This window comes from Panthera leo, chromosome B3 (genome assembly GCF_018350215.1).
Source record: "Panthera leo isolate Ple1 chromosome B3, P.leo_Ple1_pat1.1, whole genome shotgun sequence".
Classification (NCBI taxonomy): Eukaryota; Metazoa; Chordata; class Mammalia; order Carnivora; family Felidae; genus Panthera; species Panthera leo.
In genome coordinates this window covers 15,018,810-15,041,232 of record NC_056684.1, presented here as the reverse complement: position 1 = coordinate 15,041,232, position 22,423 = coordinate 15,018,810, and positions in this window count along the sequence as shown.

Genomic DNA, 22,423 nt, shown 5'->3' with positions numbered 1-22,423 from the left:
TTTTGAGAGAGAGAGAGAAAGTGCGTGCAAGTGGGGGAGGGGCAGAAAGAGAATCCCAAGCAGGCTCCTCACTGTCAGCGCAGAGACTGATGTGGGGCTCGATCCCACAAACCATGGGATCATGACCTAAGCTGAAATCAAGAATCGGATGCTTGGAGCACCTGGGTGGCTCAGTAGGTTAAGCGTCTGACTCTTGATTTCAGCTCAGGTCATGATCTCACAGTTTGCGGGATAAAGTCACATATTGGGCTCTGTGCTAACATCATGGAGCCTACTTGGGATCTCTCTTTCCCTCTCTCTGCCTCTCTCTCTCTCTCTGTCTCTCTCTCAATAAAGACCACGGGGGAGGGGAAAGGAAAAAAAAAGAGAGGGAAGGAGCCAAACCATGAGAGACTCTTAAAAACTGAGAATAAACTGAGGGCTGATGGGGGGGGTGGGAGGGAGAGGAGGGTGGGTGATGGGTATTGAGGAGGGCACCTGTTGGGATGAGCACTGGGTGTTGTATGGAAACCAATTTGACAGTAAATTTCATATTAAAAAAAAAGACATATAATGAATGGAAGGAACACATGGGTGTTTTGGACGGTGCTTGGAATGTCCTCTATTTCTTGATCTGCACAATGGTTACCTGGTTTTGTTCGCTTTGTGAAAACTAGTTTGAATTATATACTTACTATCTGTATATTCTTCTATATGAGTAACTTCATGAAAAGATTCTTTAAGTTTTTTGTAAAGCTGATATATTGAGTGATGGTTACTATGAAATTCATTATCTTCTACATATATGGTTTATGCCTTATATGTGGGGTTTATATGTAACAATAAAATGATTTAAAAATGGAAAAAAAAAACATTTTAAAAAATCTTCGAAAAAAAAAAAAAAAGGAGTCAGATGCCAGGTGCTGACTGAGCCAGCCATGTGCCCAGGACTTTCAACTTTTTAACAGTAGCACTAGAAGCTAGAAGCCAATAGAATAATGCCTTTAACAACCAAGAAAGAAAAAAAAAAAGATGTCAACGTAAAATTCTACTTCTGGCAAAACTAACAAACAAATATAAGAATGAATATAAACATTCTCAGGCACGTGAGTCGCAAAAACATTTTCCCTCATATGCGCTGTCTCAGAAAGCTACTACAGGATGTACATTACTAAGTCAAGGGAGTAAACCAAGGAAGAGAAAGATATAGGAGAGAGAAAACAAGATCCAAACAAGAGAAAAGCGGAGACAGTCTCTAGAATCTCAGGTGAAGGAAGGTTGGCAGGTTGGGAACTGAGCCCGAGATAAGAATGGCAACCAGCCCTGATGAAGACAGCTCCATGAGAAAAGATACGAGTAATAGAATACAGAGTGTCCCTGAATGTCTTAACAAGAATGCTGGCATGGCCTTAATGATATAAACAATGAATTGTGATCTAAACAAAATTTCAAAATAACTTTATTGGAAGAACAAAAACATTGGAAAGGGATGCGTTCGCTTAAAACTGAAAAATCAAGCAGTGAATACACATGCACAGCAGTTAGAAATAGGGAAAGATTATCAAAGATAATCAGAAAAGTCAAGAAAGTGGCTGCTCCTGGGGAGAAGAAATGTAGGGAGGGATGCAGACGTCTACAGTTTTTCCTAACAAAACTCGTAGAGCAACTATGGCTCTATTAAATTGTGTGCATGTATAACTTGATCTTTTTTTTTAATTTTTTTAAATGTTTATTTAGTTTTGAAAGACAGCGTGAGGGAGGGAGGGACAGAGAGAGAGGGAGACCCAGAATCCAAAGCAGGCTCCCGGCTCCGAGCTGTCAGCACAGAGGCCGATGCAGGGCTCAAACCCACGAACCGTGAGACTATGACCCGAGCTGAAGTCGGATACTTAATCGACTGAGCCACCCAGGCGCTCCTAATTCGATCTTTTTTTTAAGTTTTTTTTTATTTGTTTTGAGAGAGAGAGAGAGAGAGAAAACATGAGTGGGGGAAGGCTAGAGAGAGGGGGAGGGAGAGAATCCTAAGCAGTTTCTGCACTGTCAGAGCAGAGCTGATGCACGGCTTGAACTCACAAACCATGAGATCATATATGACTTCACTTTTTAAAGAAAGAGTGGCTTTGTACTTCTGAATAAATTGCCTCAGACAGGACACTAGCAAAATATCAGCATCTCTCATGCAAAAACACAAAAATCCTTGCATTGACAAGAAAGAAGGCAAAAGCAGAAAGGCAGCAATCAATATTTGTTTTAAATGACCTCAATATCAATTGAAGTTACACCCAAGGAAAGATTCCTTGACCATCCATGTGGCACACAGCCATGCAAAAGGAGTGGAAAACTTCAGGAAAGAGGAAGGAGAATCCCCTGCCGATTGTTCAAACCATCTTGCATGCTTTTCATACAATGGTGCTAGTTAGCGATTCCTAATCTATTCCTACAGAGTTCTTCACCTGTTAGCAGATTTGCTAACTAAAACAAACCCTTCAAGCTCAAGGAAGCACAAGAGATGTTAAAGGAAAAAATGTTCCCAGGATAACTTGTTTCTCTATGAGGGGAAAACTTAACATTTGTTAAATGGAGTGGGGAAGAAAGCTCCTGTGTTTACAGAAAGTAGTGTTTCTTCCATAGCACAGTCTTGCGGCGTCTTCACAGATGGAAACCACACTGTGTTGCATCCATCACGGCCCTTGACAATCCCCATTTGGGGAAAAGCATTCCACATCCCTGACATCTTCTTATGCCCCATCCAGTGTCTTGTAACCCATCCCCCCAAAAAGTGGGTAATTTTGACATTGATGGGGCACTAGTAACACTCGGTTATCATTAAAAAAAGAAGAAAAAAACATAACAAAACAAACAAACAGACCTGGTTTAGAGGAGTTCCCACCTCACTTGCTATAACCATATCTCATTCCTCTCCGGCCCCAGAAAAGCAATGTCAAAAAAAAATGAGGAAATGAGGGAGACTTTATCATAGTAATACCAAGATATTACCAACTGATTACTAAGAACATACCCCCACATACACCCCAACAATGCAATTGAGAACCTTTCCTGTGATATCTGTATAGATAAATACTGACGGCATCCCTTCTAGGTGCCCACCATTTGAATATTTGAAGGAAGTTGCCAGCCCCACCCCCAGAGTCATCTTGGCAGAGGAGGCATTTTTTTAGAATGGAGTTGATTCCCAGTTGGAAGCTTTATCAAGTATTCCTTAAGAATTGTAGTTTTATTTTACCTAATATTCACAATTTTCTTTTTTTTTTCCTCACACTCTCCCCCCATTAATGGATCCACCTAAGCTTAAAAGAAACTAAAGACTCTACATCCTTTCAAATAGTTTAGCTGCTATTGACCTCTCCCTCCTGCTTTGATACATCAGTTGACCTTTTTATTTTACGTGTAAGCTCACATTCTCATATTTTCTTTATAGAATCTGGTCTTGTAAGATTCAGCCCATCATCCCAACCTGTTGTTAATAGTTTTTGTCTTGACTTTCTGAGCTTTAGATCATGCTCACATGATTGACAAGATCCATGTATATCCTCAGTGATAAAGTTGACATTTCAGTCAAGGGCAGAGCCAGGTGGCCAGCTGCTAGAGACTTCCCTTTGGGTGGATCCAGATCTATTAGTCAGCTCTTTTGTCCTAAGATCATACTCCGCCCCAGGTGTAGCCAAGCAAGAAAACCATTCAAAAGTTGATCTGGCAGAGGGGCATGTCTCCTAATTAGTCCCCAAGCCAAAGACTTATCCAACTATGTCCCTCTTTTCTTTGAACACCCCATATGTGGGTGGTCTCTTTTCCTGTTCTATTCTTCTAGATCATTGCATTCCATTACTAATCTTTTGGCTGTCTTCCCTCTTGTTCTGTTGTCACACTATGATGAAGCATTCTTTCTACTGATACTGAGCTGCTTTCAATTTCTATCCTAACAGCTCATCTCTCATGACGAAACACGTAAATGCCCCATCTTTGAGATAACTTCCCTCTCTTGTCTGTGTATCTGTCATAGGGAGGCAGCAGAGCATAGTGGTCAAGAATACCAACTCCCAGGGGCACCTGGCTGCCCAGTCGGGAGAGCAAGCGACTTTTGATCTCAGGGTTGTAAGTTTGAACCCCATGTTGGATGTAGAGATTACTTTTAAAAAAATAAAAGAATACACGGGGCACCTGGGTGGCTCAGTCGGTTGAGCATCCGACTTCAGCTCAGGTCATGATCTCACAGCTCATGAGTTAGAGCCCCACATCGGGCTCTGTGCTGACAGCTCAGAGCCTGGAGCCTGCTTTGGATTCTGTGTCTCCCTCTCTCTTCCCCTAACCCACTCACATTCTGCTCTGTCTCTCTCAAAAATAAATAAACAGTAAAAAAAAATTTTTTTAATAAAAAATAAAAGAATACAGACTCCTGAACCAGATGACCTGAATTCAAATTCTGGCCACACCTTTCACTCACTTGGTAACCACTTACTGGCTTTGCATTTTCCTTGTGCCTCAGGAGTTTTGCTCAACACTTATGACTAACTCCCAACCCATCGCCACCACCTCTGGGCATTTTCGAGGCCCCAGATCATTTTTAGGTTAGTAGGGTAATGAACTTTAGCTTCCTTCATCCTCTACCCTGTGATTTGTTATTTTCCCAATCCTGCTCAAGTAAATGCTCAATCTATATGAAATTCAGACACTTACTAAGCAAATGCATCTTTATGACAAGTGTCCATGTCCTTCTGGCCAGCCAGATTCTGCCCCTAAATTCCTCTTATACAGAAATTGAGGAGCCACCACTGGCCAGTGGGAAGTCCCATGAAATCGGACAGACCCTGGGTTCAACTCATGTCTCTGCATTCAGATCTGCACCTTTGGGAGCCAAACAGCTTCTTGCGAATGATGCAAAGAATGATCTGGGTTCAGGTGCAATTTCAAGAGAAATACCAAGGTACATTTTGTTTTCTCAAACAAGCAAAGAACTGGAAAGCTTTAATTGGCCGTATGAAAATCATAAGATATTTCTGCATCAACAGGCAGGACAAATTCATTCTAAGGGGTTATTAGATTAGGGCCCAGTAAGAGGTTCCAACACTTACGAAGATAGAGACAATGATTCAGAGTTTTAAAAATGGAACTAGGAAGGAAATGTTCTTCTGGGAGGGCTGAGCCTATGAGGGCTCCAACAGCGGTCTATATCAAATAAAACAAGTTCTTTATCCCTGCGATGTCCAACAGCTGTTTGCCATTTCCCCTAAAAGCAGCGGGAAATTGGCGTAAACGGCAAGGATTTGAGTTCGACATAAGGAAAATATTCCTGACAGTAGGGGTTGTTAAACAATGGAACAAGTTAGCAATAACAATTGTGGAATGGGTTTCCCAGGGCTCTTTGGACATTGTACCCCGTTTGTCTGGGAGGTTTTGATATAACCTTGCCTATTGGAGACCTCCTAGGCTCCTTTCCAGCTCCCTGGTTGTTAATTAGTTCAGCATGCTTTTGCATTAATAGCATTATAATCCTGGTCACAACTGATTAAAGGACAAAAATCAATTTCCCACTCAAATCCCCCAAACAAGAAGGTGTTTTTCTCCCCCCGTGCCCCAGAAATGGGATGGTCCGTGCATTTTCATTCATATGTTTTTAATTTCTTTGGGGAAGTTTTCAAATGGAGATTTCCATAAACCAAAGTTTAGCCTAAGAATACGTTGAATTATAAACTGGTGGAAAAGCTGAATAGACATGTATAATGGAAACATTAACAGAGCTTTAGCAGGGACGGCAATAGCGTGTCCCTACAATGCAAGGAAATCATGTTAAAGTAACTGCTATTGTAGATAAGGGGGTGCCGCTCTTAATAATGGATTTTTCATGCATTACTTCTATGCTTTTAACATTTTTTCCATCATGAATAGTGACCTTGGAATAACGCTAAGAACTATATTTTGTATTTAACCTAAATACCAAATTTAAAGACTTAAATAGATAATACCAAGGACTTGATTCCATGCTGCTAAAGACTGCGGAAGATTGTAAAATGCTCCTACAAACTCATATGTAATGGAAGTAAATCTTTTTCTATTGCAAATATGCGATACATAACTACTTCCTTCCAACAAAGCCCGGAATAGTTCACGGAAAGGGAAAAATTGTAACTGAATTGACAGGTAGATATGATGCAGGTGCAAAGGGGAGGGGGGAGGGGAAGAGTTTCAGCTTCCTCCCGATAATCCTTATAACACCCCCTCAAACCACCCTAAAGATGTCGAGAGCAAAAACAGCATGGGCCGCCACAGCTTCCAGTAACTTCTCCTAATCCTCCTTTCAGCCAGACCGCTGCCCTAAGACTCTCCACCTAAATTCTAGAACTCCAGCATGTCTCAAGGTAAGCATACCCAATTCATTGGATATGTAATTATCCCGCTTCTAGGAAAACCGGAAAGTGTGCCTTTAAAGTCTGCGGGCCCATGCCACCTCCGTGAAGACCTGATCATTCTTCCCCTGGCATTTCATCCATCCCCTAGGGCCAGCCTACTTGTCACCCTCCATTGTTTTTGGTCTTTCCCTGCCCTGATCGTGCTCATCTCACTGCCCGACCTAGTCTCCTTATCTCAGAACCAGGAGGCCGACCAGAAGACCTGATCAATTGGCCAGTCCCCTTGTCTGGCGGGAGAGGGATAGACGAGTCACTGGTGAAATCTGAATAAGACTGCCTAGTGTTAAATGCTCCCTGCTCCACCGCCCCCTGTGAGTGCTTGGACAGAACACGTGCCGCCTTTGCTTCCTTTTTCCCATCTATAAGATGGAGGGGATAATACCACCTAGATCTTAGGGTTATTGGAGAATTACTGGGTTAATACGCATCCAACAGTGACTGGCCCAAGTGAACACGTAATAAATGTGAGCTTTTGAACTGGCAATCAAGAGATAAGACCTAGGTTTCTCCAACAGTGATCTACCTCTTGCCTCAAAAACGGTACCTGGAAAATTCTCGTCTGCTCTGGGGTCCAGGGTTAACCAACCTCCTGTCTGCCTGTTTCCCTTCACTCTCTCCAGCTAAGAAGGAAAGGCGGTCTCTCATCTTGGTACACCTCTTCACATGTCACTTTTGATTCGGTTTCCTTTAAACAAAAACAAACGCAAACAAGCAAATAAACAAAAACAAAAACAAAAAACTTTCTCTGAAGCAATGGCCAGGAAAGCGTTTCACCTTCCTCTTCCCAGTTGTCACAGGCTATCAGGTGAAAAGAATCATTTTTTTCAGCCATGAAACTTTAAACAAAAAGAATGACGAAAGCTTAAAAGCGTAAGTCTTATTTTTTTTTATTAGAGTAACATTTACATACAAGGTCACCTTTGTTTCCGATGTATACTTATTGACTGAACGTTTCTATCATTACTCAATGCTCATCGCGTTGAATGTAGTCACCATCCGTCATTATGTTATTACAGTATTATTGAATATATTCCCTATGTTGTACCTTTCACCTCCATGACTTACTTATTCCATAACTATAAGTTAGTATCTCTTCATCCCCTTATCTATTCAGCTATCAGCCCACCCACCTCCCCTCTGGCAACCACCAGTTCATTCTCTGCATTTAAGGATCTGTCCTTCCTTCCTTCCTTCCTTCCTTCCTTCCTCCCCTCCTTCCTCTCTTCATTTGTTTTGAAGGGTTTTTCTAAGTTTATTTATTTATTTTGTGAGATAGAGCACAAGCTGGGGAGGGGCAGAGAGAGAGGGAGAAAGAGACTCCCAAGCAGGCTCTGCACTGTCAGTGTGGAGCCTGACGCGGGGCTCAATCCCATGACCTCGAGATCCTGACCCAAGTCAATACCAAGAATCTGACACTTAACTGACTGAGCCATCCAGGCACCCCATTTGTTTTGTGTTTTAGATTTCACATATAAGTGAAATCCTGGGTGGGGGGGAGGCGGGAAACGCCTGGGTGACTCAGTTGATTAAGCATCCGACTCTCAATTTCAGCTCAAGTCATGAACTTACAGCTGATGAGTTGGAGACCCACATCAGACCCTGCCCTGAAAACCCAGAGCCTGCTTAGGATTCTCTCTCCCTCTACCCTTCCTTGCCCTCTTTCTCTCTCTCCGAATAAATAAACTTTAAAAAAGAAAAGAAAAGAAAAGAAAAGAAAAGAAAAGAAAAGAAAAGGGAAGGGAAGGGAAGGGAAGGGAAGGGAAAGGAAAAGAAAGGAAAGAAAAGAAAAGAAGAGAAGAAAAGAAAAGAAAAGAAAAGAAAAGAAAAGAAAAGGAAAGGAAAGGAAAAAGAAAAAGGAAAGGAAAGGAAAAGAAAAGAAAAGAAAAGAAAAGAAAAGAAAAGAAAAGAAAAGAAAAGAAAAAAATCCTATGGTATTTTTTTTCTCTGTTTGACATATTACACTTAGGATAATACCCTCTAGGTCAATCCATGTTGTCACAAAGAGGAAGATCTCATTCTTCTTTATGGCTAAGTAATATCCATGTGAATGGATAAAGATATATGTATATATCCATTCAGCAGTCAATGGATATTTGGTCTGCCTCCATATCCTGGCTATTGTAAATAATGCTGCAATGAGCATAGGGCTCCATATATCTTTTTGAATCAGTGTTTTTTGTTTTCTTTGGGTAAATACCCAGAAGCGAGATTGCTGGATCATATGGTGATTCTGATTTTAATTTTTTAAATAACGTCCATGCTGTTTTCCACACTGGCTGTACCAATTTACCTCCCCACCTGCGTTGCATGAGGGCTGTTTTTCTCCACATCCTTGCCAATACTTGTTATTTCTTTTTGATTCTAGCCTTTCTGACAGGTATAAGGTGACATCTCATTGTGGTTTTGAGTTTCACTTATTTCCCTGATGGTGGCTGATGTTGAGCATCATTTCACGTGTCTGTTGACCATGTGTATGTCTTCTTTAGAAAAATGTCTATTCAGGTCTTTTTAAATCAGATCATTGGTGGGGGGTTTGGGGTTGAGTTGTGTAAATCTTCTATAGATTTTGGATATTAACCCCTTATTGGATATATCATTTGCAAATACCTTGTCCCATTCGGTACATTGCCTTTTCATTTTTTTAATGATTTCCTTCACTGCACATTGAGTTTTAATTTTTAAAGTTTGTCTTAGTCTCCTTCTCTCCTCTGATTAGGTTGTAATACAAAGGGAAGAACGAGGCACCTGGCTGGCTCAATCAGAAGAGCATGGCATTCTTGATCTCAAGGCTGTGAGTTTGAGCCCCATGTTGGGTGTAGAGATTACACTAAAAAAAAGTCACAAAGAGAATAACACAAGCATGTGAATAAAGCATCAGGTAAAAGGGACCCACCACTGTCTTAGAAAGATCCAGTCTCCAGGATGACCCAACAAATCCCCATTCCTTCCAGGTCCACCTGACTGCATACCACAAAAGGATCAGACAGGCTATTCCATATATCTTACAAACTGGAGTGAAAGTTATTACCAAAACACTAGTCCAACTACCCAGATATTTTCGGGAAAGATAGGGTGGAAATATAAGCTGGAGAGTAACACAGTGAGAAGGACGAGAGAAAGGAAAAGAAAAGTGCATAAAGGCAACAGCTACATTTGTTGAGCACTTACTGCATTTTTCTCTTTTAATCCCTACAACAATCCAGTGAGTTAAGGATTTTTATTTCCGGGTGATACTGAGGCCCACCGAGCTACTAAGGTGTGGATCTTGGGATCTGAGAACTCAGATCTATCATTATTTCAAAGCTGGTACTCTTGACATTCTATAAGCTCATACCCAGCTTAGGTGCACGTTCAGCCTTTCCTATTTCTTAAAAATAACCAGATTAATCTCGCACACTATCACAATCCGACGTGTCAACTATTCAAAGAAAGAAAGCAGCTAACAAAAGTAAGGTTTTGATTAAGTTGGTTTAATACCTTGTTACTTTGATTCTTTTCCCTGTGGAGTGAACACTCAATAATGCATCTTCCAGAATCACGCCCACTCTCTTTCTGACCTTCCTTACACTGGGTCTCATAGTTTCCTTATTTATGTAATATATTTTCAAGTCTGCTTCAGGAAAGCATCAGGCTAAGTGCTCAGTGATGCCACTTTGTCCCCAGACCATTCTTCTTTCCAAAAGACACTCCCTTCTGCAAAATGTCCGTGTTCTCACTGGACACAACAGCTTGGAAGTCCGGGAAGACATTAATCAACTCCAGCTCCCCCACCAAGGGTACAACCTTGGGCAAGTTCCTTGGTTTCCTCACTTTTTAAAACAGGTGTAACTCATGAGATCGCATAAAGATGAAATGAAACGGTATATACAAAGTCTCAGGTATATAATGTGCCCTCTGTGAATGACCGCTATAGATGGTGTTGGTCATGGTGAGGCCTGATGACTCATTCTACAAAGATGGCACCTTTTCTGGGGTCAGAATGTTCATACTATCTTCCTTCCCCAGATGGTCCTGAAGAAACCTCGCTAAATTCTGGCTTTTTCTGTATCTTTTTATCAGCCCCTATGCTGGTGGTCCATAATGTCCTTTTTCAAGATGAAGACTCATTTTTAACACACACACAACACTCACTGGTATCTCATAGGATGATAGCTGTTGACTGATTGAGAAAATGGCTGTCGCCAGACCCCTTTCCCATACATCAGGAACCTTGCTCTCAGTTGATCAAGTCCCTTCTGTTCAGAAATTCTCTCTCCAAGCACAATATAAGAAAATAGGTCTTTACTCACCAAATAGCAATCACATTCCTGCTTCTAGGCCTGCCTTCTGTTAAGAATTACAAGGTCACCTGGATTGGACTCTTGGCTATTCTGAAACTCCCCTGTTCAACTTTACAGAAAATGCCTTGATTTACTCTCACAGATGGTTCGTCATGTCCATTGTTCATGAATTTTTAACAGTTTAATACTCTGAAAACAACTTTATTTCCCTTTATTTTAAGTTCCTGGCAGAGCATGTGGGAAAGAAAAGATCTCGCTTGACCTTTTGTACTTACAACACAGACATCCAATAAATATCTACTAATTTGGTTCATGATGTTGAGATTTAAAGGAGATATCTGCATTCTCCATACACGCCCAACATTTTCCCAACTCTGAGTTTTCCCTCCCTAGAGGTATTTGTCTTCATGTTCAAATTCAGTCAGGGCTTCTAGACGCCAGTAATGCTCCCACACCAGCTCCTCTATGAAACTCCTGGAAGCTTGCCTCCAAGCTTGGCCAGGACTTTCTGTCCCTAACCACACCACATTGGTGCCAGCTTATCACCAAAACCCTGGCACAACACCCCACAATCTTCATGATTATCCATGCCTCTACCCACGCTCTCTCTCCTAATTCCCTCCACTCTACTTGAATCATTTTCTTGTACTCAAAAGTTTGGCCCCTGGGTCTAGGTATTATTTTTCTTTTATTTCCAACACCCTAAGCTATATTAGATACTAAACCATGGAGTCCAGGAGGATGGTGACTGGTCAGCCTCACTTCCTGTCCTTGCAACCTCCAACTGTTTCTCTACCTGTCCACTTGCCTTCCTGCATACGATATTGGCATCTTGCTTACAACAAACTCGGGGTATTCCAGCATCCCACATCCACATAGATTCGCATGTAAACCAAACACAAGGTAAATGGAAAAAAGAAGGGCTTATATTTCCTATTACATCTGCTCTCTGATCATATTTCAATTCTAGACACGTTTTCCATTGTTATTTTCTGGGCTCAGTTAGGTTACTGGAATTACAAGGCAAAGATTATGGATATGAAGCCCATTACCCATGAGTTCATATGAGATTAGGGTGCTAAACAGTGGGCCCCCAGGACTTCTCTTACCCACAGGACTGAAATGATTAAGACAGAGTACCATTAGCTATAGCTATATAGATATAGATATAGATATGGAGATAGATATAGACCCCAGCTAATTTATTTTCTTTCTTGTTGCCTAATACATCATACAATTTGGGAACCACTTTAGTGGTGACTCAATCAACAAAGACCATCACACCCCGGTATTACTTTTTACCTAATTGCCTCCCTCTTTTTCGGAGGCCTGCCCTCCACAGCCGTGGAGTGTGCTTTGACTAGAAGGAAGGGGTCAAGGTGCGAAGTGACTACAGTGTTAATGTAGGTGTCACATAAATGCATTAGCTCGGTGGACCAAATAAGGGACAATATTTTGATGAGAAAATGGCATTTAGAAGTGCTGGTGCATTTAAAACATTTTCCCAGGGTGGTTACATTAGCAGACCTAAACAATCAAGGGCCAGGAGGCGTTGCTGCAGGGACTATGGGCTTAAAAAGTTACCCTTGTTCTGACACCTATTAATAACCACCTTTGGAGAATTATTAAACACAGTGAGAAGAGAATTGCTCGTCTCTGTGCCTGCAAATATTCCATAACTCTGGCTCATACCGACCGAAAAAAAAAATCTATACAGTATAATATATGTTTATTCTCTGTGAATAAGAGGCTTTGGGCATTCAGAAATCTATTGTATGTGATTCTAGGTGCCAGCGGCACTTGGGACCTTTTTCTGACATTTCCTACTTACGGAGCAGATCAGTTGCAAAGGCACAATGTGCCCCGGCAAAGAATTCAGAATGTATGTGCTTGTTCCAGCTTTGAAAGAATTTTCACTCCCTAGGCTAAAGAAAACCTCAACACATGGGGAAAAGAGAACTTTTCTCATCTTAAACCTTTTGATTCAACTGCCTCCTGCAGCAAGTTCTGGTAAGGCCTTCATTCGCATCGACCGCTTACATTTTTCACTGGAGGGAGATGATTTGGAGGGAAGGGAGGAACCTCAGGGTCTGTTGATGTTGAAGGTTGTACAATCAAATGCCAAGGCCAGCTTGTTTGACAGAGTTAAATTCACAGGATCATGCTTCATGATGAGAAGAAGCTTTGTCCAACCTTCCGTTTCTACTGGAATTACTCATTCGGGCACCTTGAAATCTTCCGCCACTGATGTTGAACATAAACATTACTGGAGAAATATCTGTCCCTGAGGCACAGAATTCCAAACATGGAAGACCACCAGGAGGAGTGAAAGATCCTGTGCCTTTTTCTTTAGTCAGCTTCTTTTAGCAAAAAAATTTAGCAAATTTGCTTTTAGCCAAATCGGAGTGCCTCCATCTGAAGAGTCTGCCTTCCAGGTACACAGCTTCTTTGACAGAGCTCAGAGTCTCTGGGCAGCTGCTGTAAAGTTTACCCCAAAAGAGAGATTCCCTCTGGCCAGACCAGTAGGGGCTGTGATAAGCTACTTGGGGTGTTCAGTCTTTCACAAAACTGAAGAGGGATTACAGGGAAGACAAAACCTCAGTGTAAGTTCAGATCTGAGGCCAATGTCGGCCCTCAGACACAGGCTCAGCAGGCAAAGCGAAGCCAGTTGGAGAGGGTTGCCCGCGTCGGAAAGAACATCAACAGTCGGAAGACATGGATCCTGTATGAGATGTACGTCTGCAGAACCAAGGCAATAGTGGCCTTACGTTGGCGTTCAGAACTTGACGGAGTTCTTTCCTTATCACAGACAAGCAAACTGAAGTACAGAATCATAAACTCGTGAACGTTCAGGATCGGAAAGGGTCTTGGGTGGTTGTGTTCTCTGGACGTTCAGATGCCCATGACCATGTCATCAGCAGCTTCAGCAGGTACCATATTTAGCATCAGGGTCTCTATCAGAGCATCAACTCAACAGCCACTGCGCTTGGCCCTCCTCGAGTATCATTCCACTGATCTTCCCATCGACTCTCTGACTTGGCTATTACTGGCCCATCTTACACAGGGAGGAACTGAGAAATTAAATGGCTGGCCAAATCCAGAGGGGCTGGGATTTGAATGTTAAGTGCTCTGTTACTTCCCTAATCGGTCACCCCATATCCACTTGAAGACCGTTAACAATAGGAAGCTCGGTACTGTGCATAGCAGACATTTTTATTTTAAGACCCTTCCCTTTGTGCCTCCACAAAATCAGCTGAATGTTTACCCTTTCGTTGAAATTCTGCCTACTAGGGCCCTGTAAGACAGGTTTAATCTGTATTTTATGTGGAAACCCTGAAACCAGCAAGAGACAGTAATTATGCCTCTCTATTTAAGTCTTCCTTAATTCAAGCTAGAAATTCCCTCCCCAACTCCTTTACACTTTCATCACTGTAACCAATGAGATGACATCCGAGCCTCGAAACCCAAGCTTTTCTGGAGCAGGCTCCATTTCTTACTCATTCCTCATCCTCAAGACTCAGCACTGTGTCTGGCACACAGTGAGTTCTCTATAAATGCTAAAGGGTATACTTAGAAAGGCTATAAATGCTTAAATGTTTGTCTTGAAAGCTGTAGTGACGTGGAGGTTAGAGTGGAAGAGAGCCAAAGCATAAGAGACTCTTAAAAACTGAGAACAAACTGAGGGTTGATGGGGGGTGGGAGGGAGGGGAGGGTGGGTGATGGGTATTGAGGAGGGCACCTGTTGGGATGAGCACTGGGTGTTGTATGGAAACCAATTTGACAATAAACTTCATATATTGAAAAAAAAAAAGAAAGCTGTAGCAACTTTTCACCATCCTTCATAGAACGTGGAGCCAAAATGAAATAGAATCTCCATGGGTGATCCGGCCTTTAAGCCGGGAAAAACTAGCACAGCCCTTCTAAGGATGCTACATTACTCTTAATACAACACGGAATGGTGTTAGGATTTGACTCCCTGATTACCCTGCCTATTCATGCCAAAATTAGGGAAAATGAAGCTCCAGGTCTTTCTGTAGCTTTAAGATCTAGGTGCAGGACTTTATCCCCATAAAGCTGATGCTAAGCCCATGGTCCAGCCTGCTAGTCTATCTATGGGGCTCCTGCAGTCTATCATGAAAAACAGCCATTTCCCCTTCTGCCTTGTTTTATTCTCGAATGAGTGAAGCCAGACACCAATGATCTCACCTCTACCATGCAAGGAAAATCTGTCATGGCTTGGTTTTAAGCTCCTCTTTTCCCACAAAGTGAAATTCTCTTGACTCCGCATTAGCAGATGTTCCTAATCCCAGCCTCTAGAACCAATCCTGATCCTGGAAAAGAGACTTTGAAGGAGCTTCGTACTCAGAATCCGAGCCTCAGCTCAACCTATTTCCTCCAGCTCTGATCCCCTGGACTGCCGATTAACTCCTTGGTGTTCTGGTCCTTGGGTTGGTAATTAGACTAGCGCATTAGCTGCACGAGGACCATGTTAGTTCAATTAAGCTAGGCTATGTGCAGGAACAAACAAATCCCTAAAGCTCAGTCAGTAACAAACCCAACTTTGTCTCACACTTATGCAGCATTGGAGAGTTCGCTTCTAGACAGATTCCATTTCACAGTGCTACCATTTCAGCGTGTGGCCCGCACAGTCACCACAGCAAGAGAGGGAGCACAGGGAGCCCACATCTGCCCTTCAGTGCCTCCTCCCGGATATCACACAAGTCATTTCACATGGCACCAGGGGTCAGAACATGGAGAAACACCTCGTCACACACACACCCAACAGCAGGGAAGGCTTCCTATGTGTCTTGGAAAAGTAAAATGACACAGGACTTGATGAGCACGGGGTATTGTCTCTGCTACAATTGCTGTTGCATTCTCCCTTCCTTCTTTTCCTCTGGGACCAGCTTCCTCCCCAAACCAAGCATGGTGATAAGGACGCTACTTTTCTGATATTTCCCCCCTGCTATATAGCTCTTATCATCACCTCTTCTTGGCTTCCTCACTGACAAGCTCCAAAGATTCCGCATATGTCAGGACTCCTGCTACAGATAATAGAAAGTTCCACACACAGAGATTTAAGCAAGAGAGGGAATTCACTACCTCGTGTAGCAGCAAAGTGCAGATGTAGATTTTATTCTGAACTCACGGTTCGGACAGTATCATCGGGATTTGTCTTCTCTCTAGCTGTTGGGCTGTGTCTAATTCCAACATTGGCTTCATTCTCGGGCTCCACTGAGGGCACCAGACGCACATTATCACCACATCAAGGCATGTTCTGACGCCGACAGAGTAGTGAGATCAGCTCCTACACAACTCAATCAGAAGTGCCAAACACCTGTCTCCTCCATCCTGATTAACCAGCCCAACCAAGCGCACATCCCTGAGCCAATCGCTGTCCCTTGTGAGATCTGCTGCCTCGATTGGCCACGTCTGGGTCACGTGGTATTTCCTAGAGCAGGAAGTGGGAGTGTACAGGAACCACGTGCACATAAAATAGGGATATGGTGGATCCCCAAATGAAAACTTGGGCTTTTCACAACATAACTGATAGGTACTGAGAGGCCACAGACCATGGCTGTCCACTAACCATCACTTAACTTTGTGTCAACCCGCCCCCAATGGCGGACCTTGATGCTGGCTGACCTGAGCTTCAGCCTCCGTAGCCTTTGCCAGTTGACCTGCTCCTGGTCCAGCCCCTGCAACATCTGCTTGGCAAGACACACCCACACCTCAGCAGTAGATTTAGTTCTAGATCAAATGGCCACCCACGGTAGCCGTTCTCACCAGCAGAAACTAGACTGGCCTGATTGGATTGAGAAGAGCCTGAGACCACCTTCAGGACAAGTAGGAGTACTTTATGCAACACCCTACGAGGTCATCGATCCACCAGCCCCAAATGTCACTACCACCTAATTGGCATTTCTCCACCTTATTTTATAAGGCTCGGGGAGAGTCTGCATCAATTGTCTTTCGGAAATTATCTCTACCTGACTTGTAACTGCATCCAAAAAGGAAATGAAGTTATTAATCTGGCAAGATTCATTCTCAGCACATCCACCCCGGTTCCCAAGACCACCGCTGCCTTTGGTCAAGGGCTCGCAAACCATCTTCTTAATAATCCATTCTAGAATTTCACTCGGGATTGGCATTAAGCTCACAGGTCTACAGTTTGCAAAATCCTCTCTCCCCCTTCTCAAAAGCCAGGGCTGTTCACGTCAGCCTCCTGTCTCTCGCCACTTCCTCCTCTTTATGAGAGGAAGCTAATGGGGGATTTGCCTAATGTCTCTTAATGAGGCAGGTGCAGAGGCAGGATTAGAAGTCAGCAGACCGTGAGGGTCCAGGCTTTTGCTTCTCCTTTTCAGCTGGGACCGTTTCCCCACCCTGTGTTTCCGAGATGAGAGCTCCTTACCAGCACTGCCAGGCATAGGATCTCCTTTCAGAAACTGGCCACCTTCCCTCTCCCCTTTATGTGCCTCTCCTTGGGCATTGGAGCGGGGGAGTTCTGTGTACAGCACAGTCCTGATCCCCAGTGAGGGACGATCTGTGTCACTGTCATCGCTGTGACTGATTAGTATTCCTCCGGTTCATCTTTGAATGGAATGTTATGAAGTGATTTTACCTGGAGATCCTCTGAATCTGAACGTAAAGGAACTGGGGGACCCGGGATCATTTCTGTGCCACGCGGCAGGTTGGAACTTTCTTGTAACCCCCACCGCCCAACCAGCCTACGCTTTCCTGAAAATTTGCACCCTCTGAGCTGGTCTCATTGGGCAGAGCCGCCTGCCTTTTCATTCCCATTTGCTTATGTGAACACATTCACTTTTAAGTCTCCGTCCAATTTCCCATCTTGCCCTTGAAAATCTCGACTAATCTAGTATAAAGTAATCAGAAAAAACATGTTACACCACCGTTAGGAGCTCAGCTGCACAAAAGCCAAAGTGGCGCTGGGCACGTGTCTGGGCCGAGTAGATTTGCAAATCGGCGTAAATGTACTTGATATTGATAGCTCTGTAATTTCTAGAAGGGTTCAGAATCCGAGTGATGTAATTAGGTTTTATTGGAAGTTTTCCTTTAGACTTCAAAGAAAAGAGGGGAGAAATCAATATATTACCTTGCTATGAGGTAAAAGTAAGTGAATCATCCATCCGTCTTAATTTATTCCATGAACTGAGGAGAATAATGTTCACCTCTCTGGATGATATTGTACAGCGTGAGTAGATACTGTACTAATTTTTAAAGGCTAAATTCAACATTTCCACAAAGCATAAAGATTATTTTTCGCTCATGACTCACAATATAATTGAGTGTAGAAATGAATCATTAAATTTGTAGGTAACCTTTTATAGCAATCTATATACTTAATATGTCTTTCACTCTGTGTCACTGTGTGGATGTTATGGAATGAAGACCTTATAAGAAATTAGAACACCAGCAACAAAGGAAAATAACAGACCAAACGATAAAATCTCTGCCCTTCTCCATGTGGGGGAGGGGCGAGAACACATTTCGCTGGGCGAAGAGGGCACAAAAATTTGAAGGGCCCAATTTGATCTGAGCCACCTCTCAGTGCTATAAACTGAGGCAGACCATTAATAGCTCCAAGACTTGGCTTCATTATAATAACGCACACTTAGTGTATCAGTCAGCTACTGCTGTGACAGTGTCCTGTAACAAACATTTCTTAAATCTGACTTTGGATGTTGGCTAAGTTTCAGCTGATTCTGGCTGGACTTAGCTGAACTCGGCTGGACTGCGGACTTTGGGTGAGATGGAGGTTTGCCCTCCATGTTTTCAATCTGGGATGTGGGGTACACTCTTCCCATTGGAAGAGGTCAGAAAACTAAGTGAGATGAAGGAAAACCCATGAAGCCTCTTACAGCCTTCGTTCCTAACACTGACACTCTACATGCCCATAACCAAAGCAAGTTTCTTAGCCAAGCCCAACATCAATGGGATAGGAAAGTATTTCCACCCATAGTGAATACGACAAAGGTGTGGGAAAAGGAAAATATGGGCAAATGGTGTATTCTATCCCCCTTCACATGCTTAACATAAGGATGTTATGGGTTAAGTTATATAAAGCACCAATCACATGTTAGGCATACGGAATGTACTAGCCATTGTTTGACCATCTAATTGTGTAATTAAGAGATCCGAAGTTTATCAACACATTTTCCCAACCTTGATTCTGAGGAGCCCTTATGAGCTGGCATTTTAAGCACTTGCTACTTAGCCACAGAGTGGCTTGCCAAAGAAATGTTTTGCCCATTTGACGTCATACATATCAATACTCTGGATGTGGCCAAGATACAAACCAAGGAATGTGTCTGGAATTGGCATTGCTTGGTTACACTTTCCTACACTTATTGGGCAGATACAGACAGGCAGCTGCCCTCTTCTGGGTCGTCTGGTGAAACCGTTGCAAGCGGTGTTACTACATAAAGGAATCAATGAAAATTGTCGTGATTTTTGGTCCCAGCAGAGCTGCTACTATGTAAGATTTCACAAAATTCAGAATTTCCTTTTTTTTTTGAGTTGGTGTTTTCCAGATTTTTTTTTTTTTTAATCTCAAGGCAGTTTTCTGCGTGGGGAAAAAAAGGGATCACTTTAGAAAACACATTTTATAGTTAAAACAAATTCTCATACAATATGCTGGGCAGGCAAAAGCAGTCCTGAGATCCTGTCCAATTCTTGCTTATCTCTCCTACAAGTACAAGTCAATCTTTCTGCACCACCTTCTCCTCAAATTCAAAGAGACAAGATTGGCTTCGAAAACCTTTACGATCTTCTCAAGATCAAACATTGTATAATCCTAACTTAATTCTTGCTCATATCGGAAAGTGCCTCAACAGATATTCGGCCCAGGTGCAGAGGTGATGTTGGTTGTCAGGGATGCCACAGGCAAAATCTTGGTGAAGTATTCAATCCAAAGGGTTTTGCTAAAGCTAAAGCTCTATGTCGCCATTGGATTATTTCCCCCTCTTTTCCACCACCAACATTCAACTTTCAACACACGCCCCAAATCTCTTCGCGACTCTCCATTCCCAGTGCAATCACCTTGGTCCAAGCTTCCCTCTCTCATTCGCACATGTCCTCATCACCGGCCCCCTGCCTCCATGTTTGCCCCAATCCATTCTGTTCTCCACCCAGCATTCCGAACACTGTTTGTAAAATCAAAATTAGATCACTCCTTCTTTTGGAACCCAATGCCTTCTTCTTACTCCTAGAATAAAATTCCAATTCCTTCCATAGACTTCAAGGCCCTACAGCCCTGCCTATCCCCCAGTTTGTTCTTAGTCCTCCCTCCTCTAGCCACATGTGTATATTTTTGGTCTTTGATCACGTGAACTCACCTCCTAGCTCTCTTATTCCATCATTCTCTCCCACTGGACGTGTCCCTAGATTGAGCTGACATTGTCAGCTCCAATGTCAAGTCTTCAGAGAACTTTCTGGACCACCTCATCTAAAGGCTCCTCCTGCACACCTCGGTGTCTATCATATTACATTTTTTAGACTCTTTATTGTTATGTGAAATCGTCTTGTTTATTTGCCTGTTTTTTACCCTAGTACACAAGCTCTGTCAGGCCCCTGCTGGTCCCTTAGATGCTAAAAATACTGCCTGGAACATAACCAGGGCTCCACAAATAGCTGTCAAATCAGTGATGAAAATAATGAGGTGAGCTGGCATATGGTACACCTCACCAGCTCAGAGACAGGGAGGATTAGTCTCCCGGTGGCCCTTCGAGGGATTGGGACTGTGTTCTCCCTGGAATCATAAAGCAAAACTTGAAACACCAGGTGTCTCTTTCTGCTGAGATGAGTGAAGACTCCAGAAGTTACTGAGAGAGAGAGGTGGGGTTCAAGGAGACCTCCCTGAGGTCAACACACAAACCGTTCAATGTCAGGATGGCTTTCTTGATTCAAAGGAGGGGAAGTCCGAGGGACCAAGAAAATCTAGGCAGTGAGCATGAAGAGAAATCATGAGTTAGCCCTAACCATGATTCCAGCTTAGCCCTTAACTTCTGACCTCTGTCTCTCTCTCTTAGTCGTGGGTCCCTTGTCCATGACATGGAAATAATAACAACAGTGATTGTCACCCAAAGGGCTTATTGAAAGAACTAATCCAGTGTGTGTGAAAAGGCTCTGGTACATAGTATGCACTCAGAAAATCCTCATTTCCTTACTTTTGTGTAGGTGATTGCATCCATTAAGATGTTAAGACAGCAAGTAAACCCCTGAATAAAAGGGGTTGAGACAACAGCCACTCATGTTTCTCATCTGACACGAGACTGGAAGAGGTGGTCCCAGAGCCCAGTCACCACAACGGGGCTCGCACGAGATTGTCTCCACCTTCTCCATCCGCATAGGTACAAAACCACCACCATGGCTTTCATCAGCTGACCTCTCAGAGCAAGTGCTGAACGATGAAGGCAGGTGAACATACTTCTTTTAGATCTTCTCTCTTGGGCTCTCTGGATCGGTCTCTCTCTTTTCTGGCAGTACCTTGGATATGTCTTTTTCTACGTCCGCTTTCCACCTCCCCACCTCCTCCACCCTCTGCGTGCCTTGGAGGTTGACCTTCCTGAACCTAGATAGCCTCCCTTGGTCTCTGCCCTTCAGTTGCATTTGGCTTCCTCCTCTTCTCCAGTTGGCTGCATACCTTGGCTGAAAGCCACGGCTCCGATTGGGTGGCCCTCTCCCACAGTGACAACTAGTCTCTCTGGGTTCTGATAACCATTCTCCATGTGCCCTTTCGATCCTAGGGTGGTAATGTCCCTCTCTGATTCTAGCTCCACCACAGATCTCCTTAACCATCCCTTGCAAGTTTCCCTTAACCTGGCTCAGAACTTTGCAGTCACTTGATTAAATCCTCCTTAATGACCCTGTCTGAGTGAGCCATCTGTTTCCTGCTGGGACCCTGACTGGTACAGGAAGAAAAATGTTTCTCAGAAGGTGTCCAACTCTCCCATCCCACTTCCTGCCTGTCCCAACCCAAAAGGAAGAAAGAGAGAAAGAAAGAGGGATAGGGGAAGGAAGGGAGGGAGGGAGGGAGGAAGGGAAGGAGGGAGGGAGGGAGGAAGGAAGGGAGGGAGGGAGGGAAGAAGGAAGGAAGGAAAGAAGGAAGGAAGGAAGGAAGGAAGGAAGGAAGGAAAGAAGGAAGGAAGGAAGGAGCAAGGGAGGGAGGGAAGGAGGGAGGCAGGGGGGAGGGGAGGAGGAAAGGAAGATTTCCTTCAGATCTCTCTCTAGGATAGAATCATGCAATGGAGCCTGGGAAACAAGTATCTGACATTTCCAAATAACCACCATTGGGTAGTTAGTGGTGGGCAACCAATAATGTCTTCCTTAGAGGTACCCCAACGCTTTACCAAGAGAAGGAACGATGTTGATGGGCAGAGTAGGAGAGAAAAGTCAGATGGGTGGCCCACTCCTGGTTTTCTGAAAACCCACAGTAATTCTCATGGCTCATGGTTTGCCAGCAGTTACCATGGTTACAGGGGTGGTGGGCAACAAGAATCCATTCCAGAGTGGGGCAAGGAGGACGGAGGGATGCCAGCCACCTGCCAGCAGACTCATGGAAACTCTCTCACGATGGCGAGAGGGGTCTTTGGCCAGGACAACGACAGACTTTTAGATCCTCCTAAGCCAGCCTTGCTTTTCACACTGAAACCCAAAAGAGAAGTGCGTATTGTTGTGGTCGTGTTGTGGCCGTGTTGTGGTCGTGGCTGTTTTGCCCCA